Source organism: Notolepis coatsorum (genome assembly GCF_963971535.1).
Source record: "Notolepis coatsorum genome assembly, chromosome: 4".
In the NCBI taxonomy this organism is placed as follows: domain Eukaryota; kingdom Metazoa; phylum Chordata; class Actinopteri; order Aulopiformes; family Paralepididae; genus Notolepis; species Notolepis coatsorum.
In genome coordinates, this window is record NC_140168.1 from 172,631,754 (window position 1) to 172,649,243 (window position 17,490).

Sequence of the window (17,490 nt, forward strand, 5' to 3'; positions counted from 1 at the left end):
GCTCGTGTACTGGACCCACTTAAACCACTCATTCCCTAAAGCCGCCCTATACATCGGGTCAGCCTCCGGGTCTTCCTCGTCATAGTCATAGTCGCCCCCATCTTGTTCCCCGGAAGGAAGCAAACCCCTCAACCTGGCCCAGAGTGAGCCCACTGAGTCCCTCAACGTTCCGGCTGTCCTCTGGAACATATCCTGTCCCCCCACCTCTTCCGACTCAGTGTCCTTGACCAACCCTTTTTCCCCTCACCCCTGTCCCCTGTGCTTGGTTCGGGACAGGCTCAACCCTCCTATCTACCCCCACAACCCGATCCTCGTTAGTATAGTGGTAAGTATCCCCGCCTGTAACGGGGGAATGGTCAAAATCAAAAACATGCCCTTGCGGTCCTCCGGGAAACACCCCTTTTGGTTGTAGTCTTATCTTCTCCCCCCCTTCCTCGATGGAGGGCAGACGGGGCGCCTGATTCTGAGCCTGGTCATGAAAGCCTGCCGGTACTTGAGCCTGAGCGGGACCCCGTGGGACTCCTACCCACTCAAACCCGTCATCCTCAAGGACGGGTCGACCGTGACGGTTCTCAATGACGTCGTTGCCCCCGGCCGACCGTCCGCACACTGCTGCCAACATCTGCGGGAGCATCAGCAGGCACTGCACCTTCCAGTTGCCGTCTCGGGCCCTCCATGTCGGGTTCTGCATAACTGCGATCGATTGTATCCCCCAAGAGATCGCCGCTGGCCTTTATGCAGTGATTGAAGTGGAACCAGGTCGCTGATCCTTTGACTTGGACTGCCGTTCCAGTCGATCGGATCACCTCGTACGGGCCCTCTCTCCGGGGTGATGACCACTTTCTCTTGTGGACCTTTACGAAGACCAGGTCCCCAGGGATCAGCCTCGGTTTGGTGGCTTCCTTCTCCGCCTCCTTCACCCGCTTTTTCTCCTTTCTCTGCTCCTGTCGAAACACAGCTTCATGTATTTTAGTCACTTGCTGAAGATATTTTTTCAGATCTTGCTCAAAAATATCTAATGCCGGGCCCCTAGCCAGGTGTCTAAATGGCGGTGTTGGCATGCTGCGGCCTGTAAGCATTTCATGCGGTGTTAGCTGTGTTTGGCGGTTTACGCTGCTTCTAATAGCCATCAGAGCAAGTGGCAAAGCATCAATCCAGTTAAGCTTAGTTTGCATACAGATTTTCAACAGTTTGTTCTTAATGACCAGATTGGCCCTTTCCACCTTTCCCTGCGACCCGGGACTATAGACACAGGAAAGGCGCTGTCTTATACCTAATTTCTGCATCAGCCCTTTAACCACCTTGTCGATGAACTCGCGGCCATTATCGCTTTGTAATATCGTGGGAATTCCAAATCTCGGAACGACCTCGCGACACAGGAACTTGATCACTGTGTCCGCGTTCTTGTGTTTAGATGGAATGGCCTCAATCCAGCGACTAAAGCAGTCCTCTACTACCAGGAGGTATCGTTTGCCCTGCACTGGCGTTATCATATCCGTGTAGTCCATAATCAGGTGTCTGAATGGTCCCTCAGGGAGGGGTGTGTAAGCCGCCACTGTCGGTACTCCTTTGCGCACATTGCCCTGTAAGCATGTTAAACACCTGGCTAGTGTAACGTCAATTTGTGCCTGAAGCTTTGGGGACCAAAATCCCATTTTCGTGATTCGTTTCAGGGTCTCTGCTCTTCCACAGTGATCAACACCATGAGCCTCAGGTATCACCAAGGACAGAAGATCGATGGAGGCGACTATCAAACCGTTATGACTCCTCCACAGACCATCTGCCCCCCTTACAGCCCCCCTCTCCGTCCACGACTGTTTCTCGGCCTGCGTGGCTGAGTCCTGAAGATCACTCAAATTATCCTCAGTTACCTCAGTCGTCAGTTCGGCCGCAAACATCAGAACAGCCGTGGACGGCACCGCAGCCGCCGCCTTCGCGGCCTCGTCCGCCGCGTTGTTTCCCGTCGTCACAAAGGACAGGTCTTTTCTGTGTGCCTGGCACTTTACGATAGCAATGCTTTTGGGCAACTTTACAGCCTGAATAAGCGCCACAATCTGCTTGTGGTGAAGGATCGGTGAGCCGTCCGATTTCTTAAAGCCTCTTGCCTTCCAAATGGCCGCGAATAGGTGGCATACGCCATGCGCATAAGCAGAGTCTGTAAAGATGTTAACCGTGCGATCTTTAGCTATTATGCATGCTTCTGTTAGTGCTATTAGTTCTGCAAGCTGGGCCGAACATGGTTGCATGCATTGTCCGGCCTTTCTTGTTAGTGTTTCTCCGTTAGGTTTGCACTGTACGACGGCGTATCCTGACCTTAAATTTTCCCCCTCCCGATAGCAGGACCCATCCACAAAAAGCGAGAGTTCTGCTATCGCGAGCGGGTCGACTCTCAAATCAGGACGGAGTTTTACGAAAGCCTGTACCTCCACCTCGCACTCATGCGGTTGACCCTCGCTCGGGAGTGGTACCAGATCCGCCGGGTTACTGCCGTGGCATGTTTTTATCGTAACATCCGAGTACTGCAGGAGCCTCATGTAAGCCTGTTGCCGTTGGCTGGTCAGAACAAATTTGCCTCTTTCAATCAAGTTTGCCAATTTGTGATGTGTCCAAATGCAACTTGCATTGATCACATTTTCACAAACTCTGTGGAGATGTGTTCAAAAGTAGTATCTGTGCCAGTAGGCTTTAGTGATCATAACATCATTGCAGTAGCAAGGAAAACTAAGGTGCCAAAAGCTGGGCCTAAAGTTATATACAAGAGAATGTACAATAATTTCAATGAAAATGTGTTTGTTGAAGACTTGAACGAGATACAATGGGATAATGTGACTGAACTAACGAGTACAGAGAATGCCTTACAATTATTTATGAAACTGTTCTCATCCATCTGTGACAAACACGCCCCTATGAGGAAATTAACAGTCAATACAACTAAAGCCTCTTGGCTTGATTTGGAGTTGAGAAGCTGTATGAAAGAGAGGGATCAATTGAAAAAGGATGCTATTGCATCCGGTGGCTCGGATGATTGGCAGGCCTACCGTTTTCTGAGAAACAAAGTCACCAAAATGAATACACAGAAGAAAAAACAATACTATAAATCCAAGTTTGAAGAAATTAAAGGTGACAGCAAAAAGTTATGGAGAACCTTAAATGAGGTCATGGGAAATAATAAAACAAATACGATGCCCTCGTTTATAGAAGCAGCTGGTGGATTTATTACCAAACCTCGAGATATAGCCAATCATTTTAATGATTATTTTATTGATAAGGTGGAGATGATAAGGAATCAAATGCTGCCAGTGGATGGTAAGCTGTCTGAATCAATAATTAAACAGCATATTATGCATACAAAAAAATTTGAATTTGATTTTATGGATATAAATCTAGAGCAAATGGAAAAGCTTCTCTTGTCCATACAGTGTGACAAACCTTGTGGTCATGATAACTTAGATGGTAAACTGCTCCAGCTGGCAGCCAGAATTGTAGCAAAGCCACTGTGTCATATTTTTAATCTATGTCTAAGTGAGGGTGTTTTTCCTCAAATGTGGAAGATAGCTAAGGTCACTCCACTTCCAAAAAATGCTAAACAGCCTTTTAATGGAGCAAATAGTCGACCTATTAGTATCTTGCCAGTTTTAAGCAAAATCATGGAAGGTGTTGTTTTTAAACAGATTCAGCATTACCTCTCAGAAAACAGTATAAATTCTCAATTCCAACATGCATATAAGGAGGGTTATTCTACATGTACAGCTTTAACACAATTAACAGATGACTGGCTACAACAAATTGACAGGAAGCGAATGGTGGGTACTGTACTACTGGATTTCAGTGCAGCTTTTGACCTCATAGATCACGAGTTGCTGCTCATAAAACTAACTGCATATGGATTCAGAACTGCAGCTGTTAACTGGATAAAAAGCTATCTATGTAACAGACATCAATGTGTTGTGTTTAATGGTACCCTGTCCAACTTTAAATCCCTACAGTGTGGAATTCCACAAGGAAGCTGCCTGGGGCCCCTCTTCTACTCCATTTTTACAAATGATTTGCCATGGGTATTAGAAAATACATGTATGGTTATGTACGCCGATGATACTACAATGTATGCATCATCAGACAAGACAGAAGAGCTTAATGAAGTCCTTCAGAGAGATTTGAACTTAGTGTCCACTTGGGTGTCTGAAAACAGGCTGAAGTTAAACATCTCAAAAACCAAGAGCCTAATATTGGGATCCAAGCATACTATAAGAAAAGACGTGAAGCTAAGTATATCTTTAGACGGAACAGCTATTGAGCAAGTTAGAGAGGCAAAGCTGTTGGGTGTCACACTTGATGGAACACTCTCATGGTCAACTCACACCAACAATGTGGTTGCCAAAATGAGCAGAGGTATTTCAATTATCAGAAGGTGTAGGTATTTTCTAGCCGATCTGATATTGAAGCAAGTGATACAGTCATTAGTTCTTTCTCACCTTGACTACTGTCCAGCTGTCTGGTCTAATGCCTCAAGACAAGAGCTCAATAAGATCCAGCTCACTCAGAACAGAGCGGCCCGTCTGGCCCTGAACTGCTCAATGAGAAACAGTGTGGAGGGGATGCATACCAAGCTGTTGTGGTTGAAGGTGGAAGACAGACTGGATTGCAGCCTGATCTTGTTCATGAGGAATATATATATCTCAAGAGAACCTATCTGTTTGTATTCACAGCTAACATGTACACATGATCGACATAAGTATAATACTAGGCATGCCTGTAGGGAAACGTTCACACTGCTACTACCAAAAACCAATGCAGCAAAGAAAACTGTGTTATATAGAGCCATGTCATATTGGAATAAACTGCCAGTACATCTTACTCAGATAACCAGTAAGATAAGTTTTAAAAATAATTTGAAAAGAGCATTGAGAGAAAAAGAAATTAGTTTACATTAAAGAAAAACACAGATACTGTAGTTTACACTGTAAAGATATGACTGTCTGAGAGTTTAATCCCTTTTATTGTATTTTCTGTGATCTGATACTCTGTTTGTGTACTGTAATGCTATTTGGAAATATTTTAATATTTTTATATGTAGGAATATTGGAATATATTTTTAAATGTATGCTACTATAATGTTATGTATGTATGTACTGTTTTTGTTGTGTGTGGACCCCAGGAAGACTAGTTGTTGCTGCGGTGATGACTAATGGGGATCCGTAATAAAGATAAAGATAAATGTCATATCCCATTGTCACGGCCGTTGCTTTCTCATACATCAAATGTGCTGCGGCCAGGGCCTGATAACAAGGTGGCAGACCCTGCTCTACCGGCGAAAGAGCTCTAGAGTAATATGCTATCGGTTGTTTTTTCCCACTCCCCCCCTGTGTTTGAGTCAGGACAGCTGTCGCATGCTGCGCTCTATGTGAGACGAATAGGTGGAAACACTTCTCATAATCCGGCAGCGCCAGGGCAGGGGCCTGTAACAACAGACGCTTAATGTTTATGAACGCGTCCTCCCCCTCCTCGGTCCATGTCAAGGGAGCGCGAAGCTTGTCTGTACCCGCCTATTTTATCATCATCCTCAACGGCGCTGTCGCTATCGTATAGTCCTCCACCCACTCAGAGCTGTACCCAGTCATCCCTAAAAACGTCATCATCTGTCGGACCGTCAATGGCCTAGGTGCCTTGGATACAGCTTCGAGCTGCGTGGGTGAGATGTTTTTTATGCCCTTTTGAATGACGCGAGACAAGTACTCAACTTTTGGCTGGCAGTACTGCAGTTTTGAACGGGATGCCTTGTGGCCTCCCACGGCCAATCCACTCAAAACTTTGATGGAGTCCTCATGGCACTGCTGACGTGTATCCGAGCAGATTAGAATGTCATCTGCATACAGTAAAACCGTGCTGAGTAGTGTGTCGCACACTCCTTGCAAGTCTTCCTTGAGCGCCTTCGAGAAGTAATGTGGCGAGTGCGCGAACCCTTGTGGCAACCGGGTGTAAGAGTATTGTTTCCCCCTGTGGGTAAAAGCAAACAGATACTGAGACTCTTTTTCCAATGGAACACTGAAGAATGCCTGCGTGAGATCAATGACCGTATAGTACTGCGAGCTACTCGGGATGTTTGTCAGGAGGGTGTGTGGATTAGCGACTTCCGCCTCTGGTCCAGACACCACATCGTTCACCGCCCTCAAATCGTGTACCAGTCTGTACCTAGCCCTGTCCGCCTTTAGCACTGGGTGGATAGGTGTATTACATCTGGATTTGAAAGGGACGAGCACTCCCCCCTTTAACAGTCCCTCAATCTGATGTGATATAGCTTCCTCCGACTCTGGCTTCATTGTATACTGTCTGATAAAGGGTGGTCTACAACCCTTCTTTAACCTGACCTTCACTGGCTGTGCCGACAATATTAGACCCACATCTGTGTCGTGTTTTGACCACAACCGTTCTGGGGTGCGCGCCAACATGTCCTGTTCCAGCAAAGCATCCGCCTCTGGAATAACGCAAGGGTCTCCTGGTAATCTGATTACTTGCGGTTTTGCCAAAACTGAAAAGGAAATCATTATTTTTATGAAACTCCCATCTGCGCTGTTCCAAATTAGCGGAGATTCCGTGGAGACCCACCTTTGAGTCTCGGATTCCTGTATCATTGAACCTAGATGTTCGGATTCGTAACCAGGATTTATTCTCAGAGTGATGTGTGGGGCGGCGTCTCTTAGTCTATGTTGTTCCCGTAGATACTTACTTGTGTTAACCCTCAACGCCGCGCCCTGTCTCCCTACAATTATCGTAGATGAGTTAATCTGCACCTGCTCGGGCTGTCCCTGCAACCATGCCTTGTTCCTAACTAGGTCACTATTCGTCAAATACTGTAGTGTGCAATGTGCCTCCATGTTTGTTTGTCTAGACTGAGGCAGTTGGGTTTTCAGAAATGGCTCCCAGGGGTCACAGACCCTTTGCAGCTCTGCATCTATGTTGCCCAGCCAGAACACAGTGGTCTCTTTCTCCCCTGTCCCTTGTAACATCATTTGGTACACGTCTTGTTCAATTTGAATCCCCTCAGGCGTACATAGGATTTTGGCCGTAAGCGAAATAACATGCCGAAAAAAGCCAGCATATAGATGGCAAGAAACAATTGCCATTAGTTTGGACTTGTGGAGGACACAGTCTATCTGGAAATCATTTGTTTCTCATTGGACACAATTGAAAATAGTTCCTTTTTCAATGACACATAATTCTACACATAGAAGTACTTTATTAATCCTGAGGGAAATTCACTTTCAGCACCACAGATCGCTCACAATAAACATTTAGGTATTCCAAAGAATAAGAATACACAGTGAAAGATATACATCCTAAAACATACAGTCCAAAAATATACAGTAAATGGATAATGTACAGGAAGATATACAATGAGTTATAAAAAAATCACGTTGATAGATTGTTAGTCAAGTTCTGTATTTACTTTTGACAATATTATATCAGGGGAGAGCGCGAACGCAGTCCCCCACTACCAGAAATTATGCAATCGAGATTTCTACATTTGAGAAATTCGCATAGGTCAGCACAGCCGGAGTGCAATGGCTGAGCCTCGCCATGGGTGAACCACCTTCTGGATCATGGTATCTCCCTTGCCAGGTAAGTATGAGTTGTACAAGTCAGGGAGAGGATAGTGCTTCTGGCACATATGAGTCTGGCTGATGGTCTTCACTATACACCGCTAGGCTATTACCTATTGGCTATTACCTATTGGCTACCTCTCAAGCCCCGCCCCCTTTTCTCCACCCTCCAAAAACAACTTGCATCAAGAAAAGAGGGCGGTTTGAGATAGCCAATTTCAAAAGCTTAGTTATGTTAAATGAGCCAATATTACTGTAAATCAGTCACACATAATCCCATTAGCTTTAGGACCTAGGCATGTTACTTACTTTCAAGCTGTTTGAATGAGTGTTTGTAGGTAGTGTACTACTCAAATGTGCAAAAGCTAGTTGAAAGACTTGGGGTGTTTTATGAGGGATCAGTAGCACCTCCTTGCTGTGCAAAATGCTTACTGCACCTGGTATTCCCAGGCGGTCTCCCATCCAAGTACTAACCAGGCCCGAACCTGCTTAGCTTCCGAGATCGGACGAGATCGGGCGTGTTCAGGTTGGTATGGCCGTAAGCGAAATAACATGCCGACAAAAGCCAGCATATAGATGGCAAGAAACAATTGCCATTAGTTTGGACTTGTGGAGGACACAGTCTATCTGGAAATCATTTGTTTCTCATTGGACACAATTGAAAATAGTTCCTTTTTCAATGACACATAATTCTACACATAGAAGTACTTTATTAATCCTGAGGGAAATTCACTTTCAGCACCACAGATCGCTCACAATAAACATTTAGGTATTCCAAAGAATAAGAATACACAGTGAAAGATATACATCCTAAAACATACAGTCCAAAAATATACAGTAAATGGATAATGTACAGGAAGATATACAATGAGTTATAAAAAAATCACGTTGATAGATTGTTAGTCAAGTTCTGTATTTACTTTTGACAATATTATATCAGGGGAGAGCGCGAACGCAGTCCCCCACTACCAGAAATTATGCAATCGAGATTTCTACATTTGAGAAATTCGCATAGGTCAGCACAGCCGGAGTGCAATGGCTGAGCCTCGCCATGGGTGAACCACCTTCTGGATCATGGTATCTCCCTTGCCAGGTAAGTATGAGTTGTACAAGTCAGGGAGAGGATAGTGCTTCTGGCACATATGAGTCTGGCTGATGGTCTTCACTATACACCGCTAGGCTATTACCTATTGGCTATTACCTATTGGCTACCTCTCAAGCCCCGCCCCCTTTTCTCCACCCTCCAAAAACAACTTGCATCAAGAAAAGAGGGCGGTTTGAGATAGCCAATTTCAAAAGCTTAGTTATGTTAAATGAGCCAATATTACTGTAAATCAGTCACACATAATCCCATTAGCTTTAGGACCTAGGCATGTTACTTACTTTCAAGCTGTTTGAATGAGTGTTTGTAGGTAGTGTACTACTCAAATGTGCAAAAGCTAGTTGAAAGACTTGGGGTGTTTTATGAGGGATCAGTAGCACCTCCTTGCTGTGCAAAATGCTTACTGCACCTGGTATTCCCAGGCGGTCTCCCATCCAAGTACTAACCAGGCCCGAACCTGCTTAGCTTCCGAGATCGGACGAGATCGGGCGTGTTCAGGTTGGTATGGCCGTAAGCGAAATAACATGCCGACAAAAGCCAGCATATAGATGGCAAGAAACAATTGCCATTAGTTTGGACTTGTGGAGGACACAGTCTATCTGGAAATCATTTGTTTCTCATTGGACACAATTGAAAATAGTTCCTTTTTCAATGACACATAATTCTACACATAGAAGTACTTTATTAATCCTGAGGGAAATTCACTTTCAGCACCACAGATCGCTCACAATAAACATTTAGGTATTCCAAAGAATAAGAATACACAGTGAAAGATATACATCCTAAAACATACAGTCCAAAAATATACAGTAAATGGATAATGTACAGGAAGATATACAATGAGTTATAAAAAAATCACGTTGATAGATTGTTAGTCAAGTTCTGTATTTACTTTTGACAATATTATATCAGGGGAGAGCGCGAACGCAGTCCCCCACTACCAGAAATTATGCAATCGAGATTTCTACATTTGAGAAATTCGCATAGGTCAGCACAGCCGGAGTGCAATGGCTGAGCCTCGCCATGGGTGAACCACCTTCTGGATCATGGTATCTCCCTTGCCAGGTAAGTATGAGTTGTACAAGTCAGGGAGAGGATAGTGCTTCTGGCACATATGAGTCTGGCTGATGGTCTTCACTATACACCGCTAGGCTATTACCTATTGGCTATTACCTATTGGCTACCTCTCAAGCCCCGCCCCCTTTTCTCCACCCTCCAAAAACAACTTGCATCAAGAAAAGAGGGCGGTTTGAGATAGCCAATTTCAAAAGCTTAGTTATGTTAAATGAGCCAATATTACTGTAAATCAGTCACACATAATCCCATTAGCTTTAGGACCTAGGCATGTTACTTACTTTCAAGCTGTTTGAATGAGTGTTTGTAGGTAGTGTACTACTCAAATGTGCAAAAGCTAGTTGAAAGACTTGGGGTGTTTTATGAGGGATCAGTAGCACCTCCTTGCTGTGCAAAATGCTTACTGCACCTGGTATTCCCAGGCGGTCTCCCATCCAAGTACTAACCAGGCCCGAACCTGCTTAGCTTCCGAGATCGGGCGTGTTCAGGTTGGTATGGCCGTAAGCGAAATAACATGCCGACAAAAGCCAGCATATAGATGGCAAGAAACAATTGCCATTAGTTTGGACTTGTGGAGGACACAGTCTATCTGGAAATCATTTGTTTCTCATTGGACACAATTGAAAATAGTTCCTTTTTCAATGACACATAATTCTACACATAGAAGTACTTTATTAATCCTGAGGGAAATTCACTTTCAGCACCACAGATCGCTCACAATAAACATTTAGGTATTCCAAAGAATAAGAATACACAGTGAAAGATATACATCCTAAAACATACAGTCCAAAAATATACAGTAAATGGATAATGTACAGGAAGATATACAATGAGTTATAAAAAAAATCACGTTGATAGATTGTTAGTCAAGTTCTGTATTTACTTTTGACAATATTATATCAGGGGAGAGCGCGAACGCAGTCCCCCACTACCAGAAATTATGCAATCGAGATTTCTACATTTGAGAAATTCGCATAGGTCAGCACAGCCGGAGTGCAATGGCTGAGCCTCGCCATGGGTGAACCACCTTCTGGATCATGGTATCTCCCTTGCCAGGTAAGTATGAGTTGTACAAGTCAGGGAGAGGATAGTGCTTCTGGCACATATGAGTCTGGCTGATGGTCTTCACTATACACCGCTAGGCTATTACCTATTGGCTATTACCTATTGGCTACCTCTCAAGCCCCGCCCCCTTTTCTCCACCCTCCAAAAACAACTTGCATCAAGAAAAGAGGGCGGTTTGAGATAGCCAATTTCAAAAGCTTAGTTATGTTAAATGAGCCAATATTACTGTAAATCAGTCACACATAATCCCATTAGCTTTAGGACCTAGGCATGTTACTTACTTTCAAGCTGTTTGAATGAGTGTTTGTAGGTAGTGTACTACTCAAATGTGCAAAAGCTAGTTGAAAGACTTGGGGTGTTTTATGAGGGATCAGTAGCACCTCCTTGCTGTGCAAAATGCTTACTGCACCTGGTATTCCCAGGCGGTCTCCCATCCAAGTACTAACCAGGCCCGAACCTGCTTAGCTTCCGAGATCGGACGAGATCGGGCGTGTTCAGGTTGGTATGGCCGTAAGCGACATAACATGCCGACAAAAGCCAGCATATAGATGGCAAGAAACAATTGCCATTAGTTTGGACTTGTGGAGGACACAGTCTATCTGGAAATCATTTGTTTCTCATTGGACACAATTGAAAATAGTTCCTTTTTCAATGACACATAATTCTACACATAGAAGTACTTTATTAATCCTGAGGGAAATTCACTTTCAGCACCACAGATCGCTCACAATAAACATTTAGGTATTCCAAAGAATAAGAATACACAGTGAAAGATATACATCCTAAAACATACAGTCCAAAAATATACAGTAAATGGATAATGTACAGGAAGATATACAATGAGTTATAAAAAAATCACGTTGATAGATTGTTAGTCAAGTTCTGTATTTACTTTTGACAATATTATATCAGGGGAGAGCGCGAACGCAGTCCCCCACTACCAGAAATTATGCAATCGAGATTTCTACATTTGAGAAATTCGCATAGGTCAGCACAGCCGGAGTGCAATGGCTGAGCCTCGCCATGGGTGAACCACCTTCTTGATCATGGTATCTCCCTTGCCAGGTAAGTATGAGTTGTACAAGTCAGGGAGAGGATAGTGCTTCTGGCACATATGAGTCTGGCTGATGGTCTTCACTATACACCGCTAGGCTATTACCTATTGGCTATTACCTATTGGCTACCTCTCAAGCCCCGCCCCCTTTTCTCCACCCTCCAAAAACAACTTGCATCAAGAAAAGAGGGCGGTTTGAGATAGCCAATTTCAAAAGCTTAGTTATGTTAAATGAGCCAATATTACTGTAAATCAGTCACACATAATCCCATTAGCTTTAGGACCTAGGCATGTTACTTACTTTCAAGCTGTTTGAATGAGTGTTTGTAGGTAGTGTACTACTCAAATGTGCAAAAGCTAGTTGAAAGACTTGGGGTGTTTTATGAGGGATCAGTAGCACCTCCTTGCTGTGCAAAATGCTTACTGCACCTGGTATTCCCAGGCGGTCTCCCATCCAAGTACTAACCAGGCCCGAACCTGCTTAGCTTCCGAGATCGGACGAGATCGGGCGTGTTCAGGTTGGTATGGCCGTAAGCGACATAACATGCCGACAAAAGCCAGCATATAGATGGCAAGAAACAATTGCCATTAGTTTGGACTTGTGGAGGACACAGTCTATCTGGAAATCATTTGTTTCTCATTGGACACAATTGAAAATAGTTCCTTTTTCAATGACACATAATTCTACACATAGAAGTACTTTATTAATCCTGAGGGAAATTCACTTTCAGCACCACAGATCGCTCACAATAAACATTTAGGTATTCCAAAGAATAAGAATACACAGTGAAAGATATACATCCTAAAACATACAGTCCAAAAATATACAGTAAATGGATAATGTACAGGAAGATATACAATGAGTTATAAAAAAATCACGTTGATAGATTGTTAGTCAAGTTCTGTATTTACTTTTGACAATATTATATCAGGGGAGAGCGCGAACGCAGTCCCCCACTACCAGAAATTATGCAATTGAGATTTCTACATTTGAGAAATTCGCATAGGTCAGCACAGCCGGAGTGCAATGGCTGAGCCTCGCCATGGGTGAACCACCTTCTTGATCATGGTATCTCCCTTGCCAGGTAAGTATGAGTTGTACAAGTCAGGGAGAGGATAGTGCTTCTGGCACATATGAGTCTGGCTGATGGTCTTCACTATACACCGCTAGGCTATTACCTATTGGCTATTACCTATTGGCTACCTCTCAAGCCCCGCCCCCTTTTCTCCACCCTCCAAAAACAACTTGCATCAAGAAAAGAGGGCGGTTTGAGATAGCCAATTTCAAAAGCTTAGTTATGTTAAATGAGCCAATATTACTGTAAATCAGTCACACATAATCCCATTAGCTTTAGGACCTAGGCATGTTACTTACTTTCAAGCTGTTTGAATGAGTGTTTGTAGGTAGTGTACTACTCAAATGTGCAAAAGCTAGTTGAAAGACTTGGGGTGTTTTATGAGGGATCAGTAGCACCTCCTTGCTGTGCAAAATGCTTACTGCACCTGGTATTCCCAGGCGGTCTCCCATCCAAGTACTAACCAGGCCCGAACCTGCTTAGCTTCCGAGATCGGACGAGATCGGGCGTGTTCAGGTTGGTATGGCCGTAAGCGACATAACATGCCGACAAAAGCCAGCATATAGATGGCAAGAAACAATTGCCATTAGTTTGGACTTGTGGAGGACACAGTCTATCTGGAAATCATTTGTTTCTCATTGGACACAATTGAAAATAGTTCCTTTTTCAATGACACATAATTCTACACATAGAAGTACTTTATTAATCCTGAGGGAAATTCACTTTCAGCACCACAGATCGCTCACAATAAACATTTAGGTATTCCAAAGAATAAGAATACACAGTGAAAGATATACATCCTAAAACATACAGTCCAAAAATATACAGTAAATGGATAATGTACAGGAAGATATACAATGAGTTATAAAAAAATCACGTTGATAGATTGTTAGTCAAGTTCTGTATTTACTTTTGACAATATTATATCAGGGGAGAGCGCGAACGCAGTCCCCCACTACCAGAAATTATGCAATCGAGTTTTCTACATTTGAGAAATTCGCATAGGTCAGCACAGCCGGAGTGCAATGGCTGAGCCTCGCCATGGGTGAACCACCTTCTTGATCATGGTATCTCCCTTGCCAGGTAAGTATGAGTTGTACAAGTCAGGGAGAGGATAGTGCTTCTGGCACATATGAGTCTGGCTGATGGTCTTCACTATACACCGCTAGGCTATTACCTATTGGCTATTACCTATTGGCTACCTCTCAAGCCCCGCCCCCTTTTCTCCACCCTCCAAAAACAACTTGCATCAAGAAAAGAGGGCGGTTTGAGATAGCCAATTTCAAAAGCTTAGTTATGTTAAATGAGCCAATATTACTGTAAATCAGTCACACATAATCCCATTAGCTTTAGGACCTAGGCATGTTACTTACTTTCAAGCTGTTTGAATGAGTGTTTGTAGGTAGTGTACTACTCAAATGTGCAAAAGCTAGTTGAAAGACTTGGGGTGTTTTATGAGGGATCAGTAGCACCTCCTTGCTGTGCAAAATGCTTACTGCACCTGGTATTCCCAGGCGGTCTCCCATCCAAGTACTAACCAGGCCCGAACCTGCTTAGCTTCCGAGATCGGACGAGATCGGGCGTGTTCAGGTTGGTATGGCCGTAAGCGAAATAACATGCCGACAAAAGCCAGCATATAGATGGCAAGAAACAATTGCCATTAGTTTGGACTTGTGGAGGACACAGTCTATCTGGAAATCATTTGTTTCTCATTGGACACAATTGAAAATAGTTCCTTTTTCAATGACACATAATTCTACACATAGAAGTACTTTATTAATCCTGAGGGAAATTCACTTTCAGCACCACAGATCGCTCACAATAAACATTTAGGTATTCCAAAGAATAAGAATACACAGTGAAAGATATACATCCTAAAACATACAGTCCAAAAATATACAGTAAATGGATAATGTACAGGAAGATATACAATGAGTTATAAAAAAATCACATTGATAGATTGTTACTCAAGTTCTGTATTTACTTTTGACAATATTATATCAGGGGAGAGCGCGAACGCAGTCCCCCACTACCAGAAATTATGCAATCGAGATTTCTACATTTGAGAAATTCGCATAGGTCAGCACAGCCGGAGTGCAATGGCTGAGCCTCGCCATGGGTGAACCACCTTCTTGATCATGGTATCTCCCTTGCCAGGTAAGTATGAGTTGTACAAGTCAGGGAGAGGATAGTGCTTCTGGCACATATGAGTCTGGCTGATGGTCTTCACTATACACCGCTAGGCTATTACCTATTGGCTATTACCTATTGGCTACCTCTCAAGCCCCGCCCCCTTTTCTCCACCCTCCAAAAACAACTTGCATCAAGAAAAGAGGGCGGTTTGAGATAGCCAATTTCAAAAGCTTAGTTATGTTAAATGAGCCAATATTACTGTAAATCAGTCACACATAATCCCATTAGCTTTAGGACCTAGGCATGTTACTTACTTTCAAGCTGTTTGAATGAGTGTTTGTAGGTAGTGTACTACTCAAATGTGCAAAAGCTAGTTGAAAGACTTGGGGTGTTTTATGAGGGATCAGTAGCACCTCCTTGCTGTGCAAAATGCTTACTGCACCTGGTATTCCCAGGCGGTCTCCCATCCAAGTACTAACCAGGCCCGAACCTGCTTAGCTTCCGAGATCGGACGAGATCGGGCGTGTTCAGGTTGGTATGGCCGTAAGCGAAATAACATGCCGACAAAAGCCAGCATATAGATGGCAAGAAACAATTGCCATTAGTTTGGACTTGTGGAGGACACAGTCTATCTGGAAATCATTTGTTTCTCATTGGACACAATTGAAAATAGTTCCTTTTTCAATGACACATAATTCTACACATAGAAGTACTTTATTAATCCTGAGGGAAATTCACTTTCAGCACCACAGATCGCTCACAATAAACATTTAGGTATTCCAAAGAATAAGAATACACAGTGAAAGATATACATCCTAAAACATACAGTCCAAAAATATACAGTAAATGGATAATGTACAGGAAGATATACAATGAGTTATAAAAAAAATCACGTTGATAGATTGTTAGTCAAGTTCTGTATTTACTTTTGACAATATTATATCAGGGGAGAGCGCGAACGCAGTCCCCCACTACCAGAAATTATGCAATCGAGATTTCTACATTTGAGAAATTCGCATAGGTCAGCACAGCCGGAGTGCAATGGCTGAGCCTCGCCATGGGTGAACCACCTTCTTGATCATGGTATCTCCCTTGCCAGGTAAGTATGAGTTGTACAAGTCAGGGAGAGGATAGTGCTTCTGGCACATATGAGTCTGGCTGATGGTCTTCACTATACACCGCTAGGCTATTACCTATTGGCTATTACCTATTGGCTACCTCTCAAGCCCCGCCCCCTTTTCTCCACCCTCCAAAAACAACTTGCATCAAGAAAAGAGGGCGGTTTGAGATAGCCAATTTCAAAAGCTTAGTTATGTTAAATGAGCCAATATTACTGTAAATCAGTCACACATAATCCCATTAGCTTTAGGACCTAGGCATGTTACTTACTTTCAAGCTGTTTGAATGAGTGTTTGTAGGTAGTGTACTACTCAAATGTGCAAAAGCTAGTTGAAAGACTTGGGGTGTTTTATGAGGGATCAGTAGCACCTCCTTGCTGTGCAAAATGCTTACTGCACCTGGTATTCCCAGGCGGTCTCCCATCCAAGTACTAACCAGGCCCGAACCTGCTTAGCTTCCGAGATCGGACGAGATCGGGCGTGTTCAGGTTGGTATGGCCGTAAGCGAAATAACATGCCGACAAAAGCCAGCATATAGATGGCAAGAAACAATTGCCATTAGTTTGGACTTGTGGAGGACACAGTCTATCTGGAAATCATTTGTTTCTCATTGGACACAATTGAAAATAGTTCCTTTTTCAATGACACATAATTCTACACATAGAAGTACTTTATTAATCCTGAGGGAAATTCACTTTCAGCACCACAGATCGCTCACAATAAACATTTAGGTATTCCAAAGAATAAGAATACACAGTGAAAGATATACATCCTAAAACATACAGTCCAAAAATATACAGTAAATGGATAATGTACAGGAAGATATACAATGAGTTATAAAAAAATCACGTTGATAGATTGTTAGTCAAGTTCTGTATTTACTTTTGACAATATTATATCAGGGGAGAGCGCGAACGCAGTCCCCCACTACCAGAAATTATGCAATCGAGATTTCTACATTTGAGAAATTCGCATAGGTCAGCACAGCCGGAGTGCAATGGCTGAGCCTCGCCATGGGTGAACCACCTTCTTGATCATGGTATCTCCCTTGCCAGGTAAGTATGAGTTGTACAAGTCAGGGAGAGGATAGTGCTTCTGGCACATATGAGTCTGGCTGATGGTCTTCACTATACACCGCTAGGCTATTACCTATTGGCTATTACCTATTGGCTACCTCTCAAGCCCCGCCCCCTTTTCTCCACCCTCCAAAAACAACTTGCATCAAGAAAAGAGGGCGGTTTGAGATAGCCAATTTCAAAAGCTTAGTTAT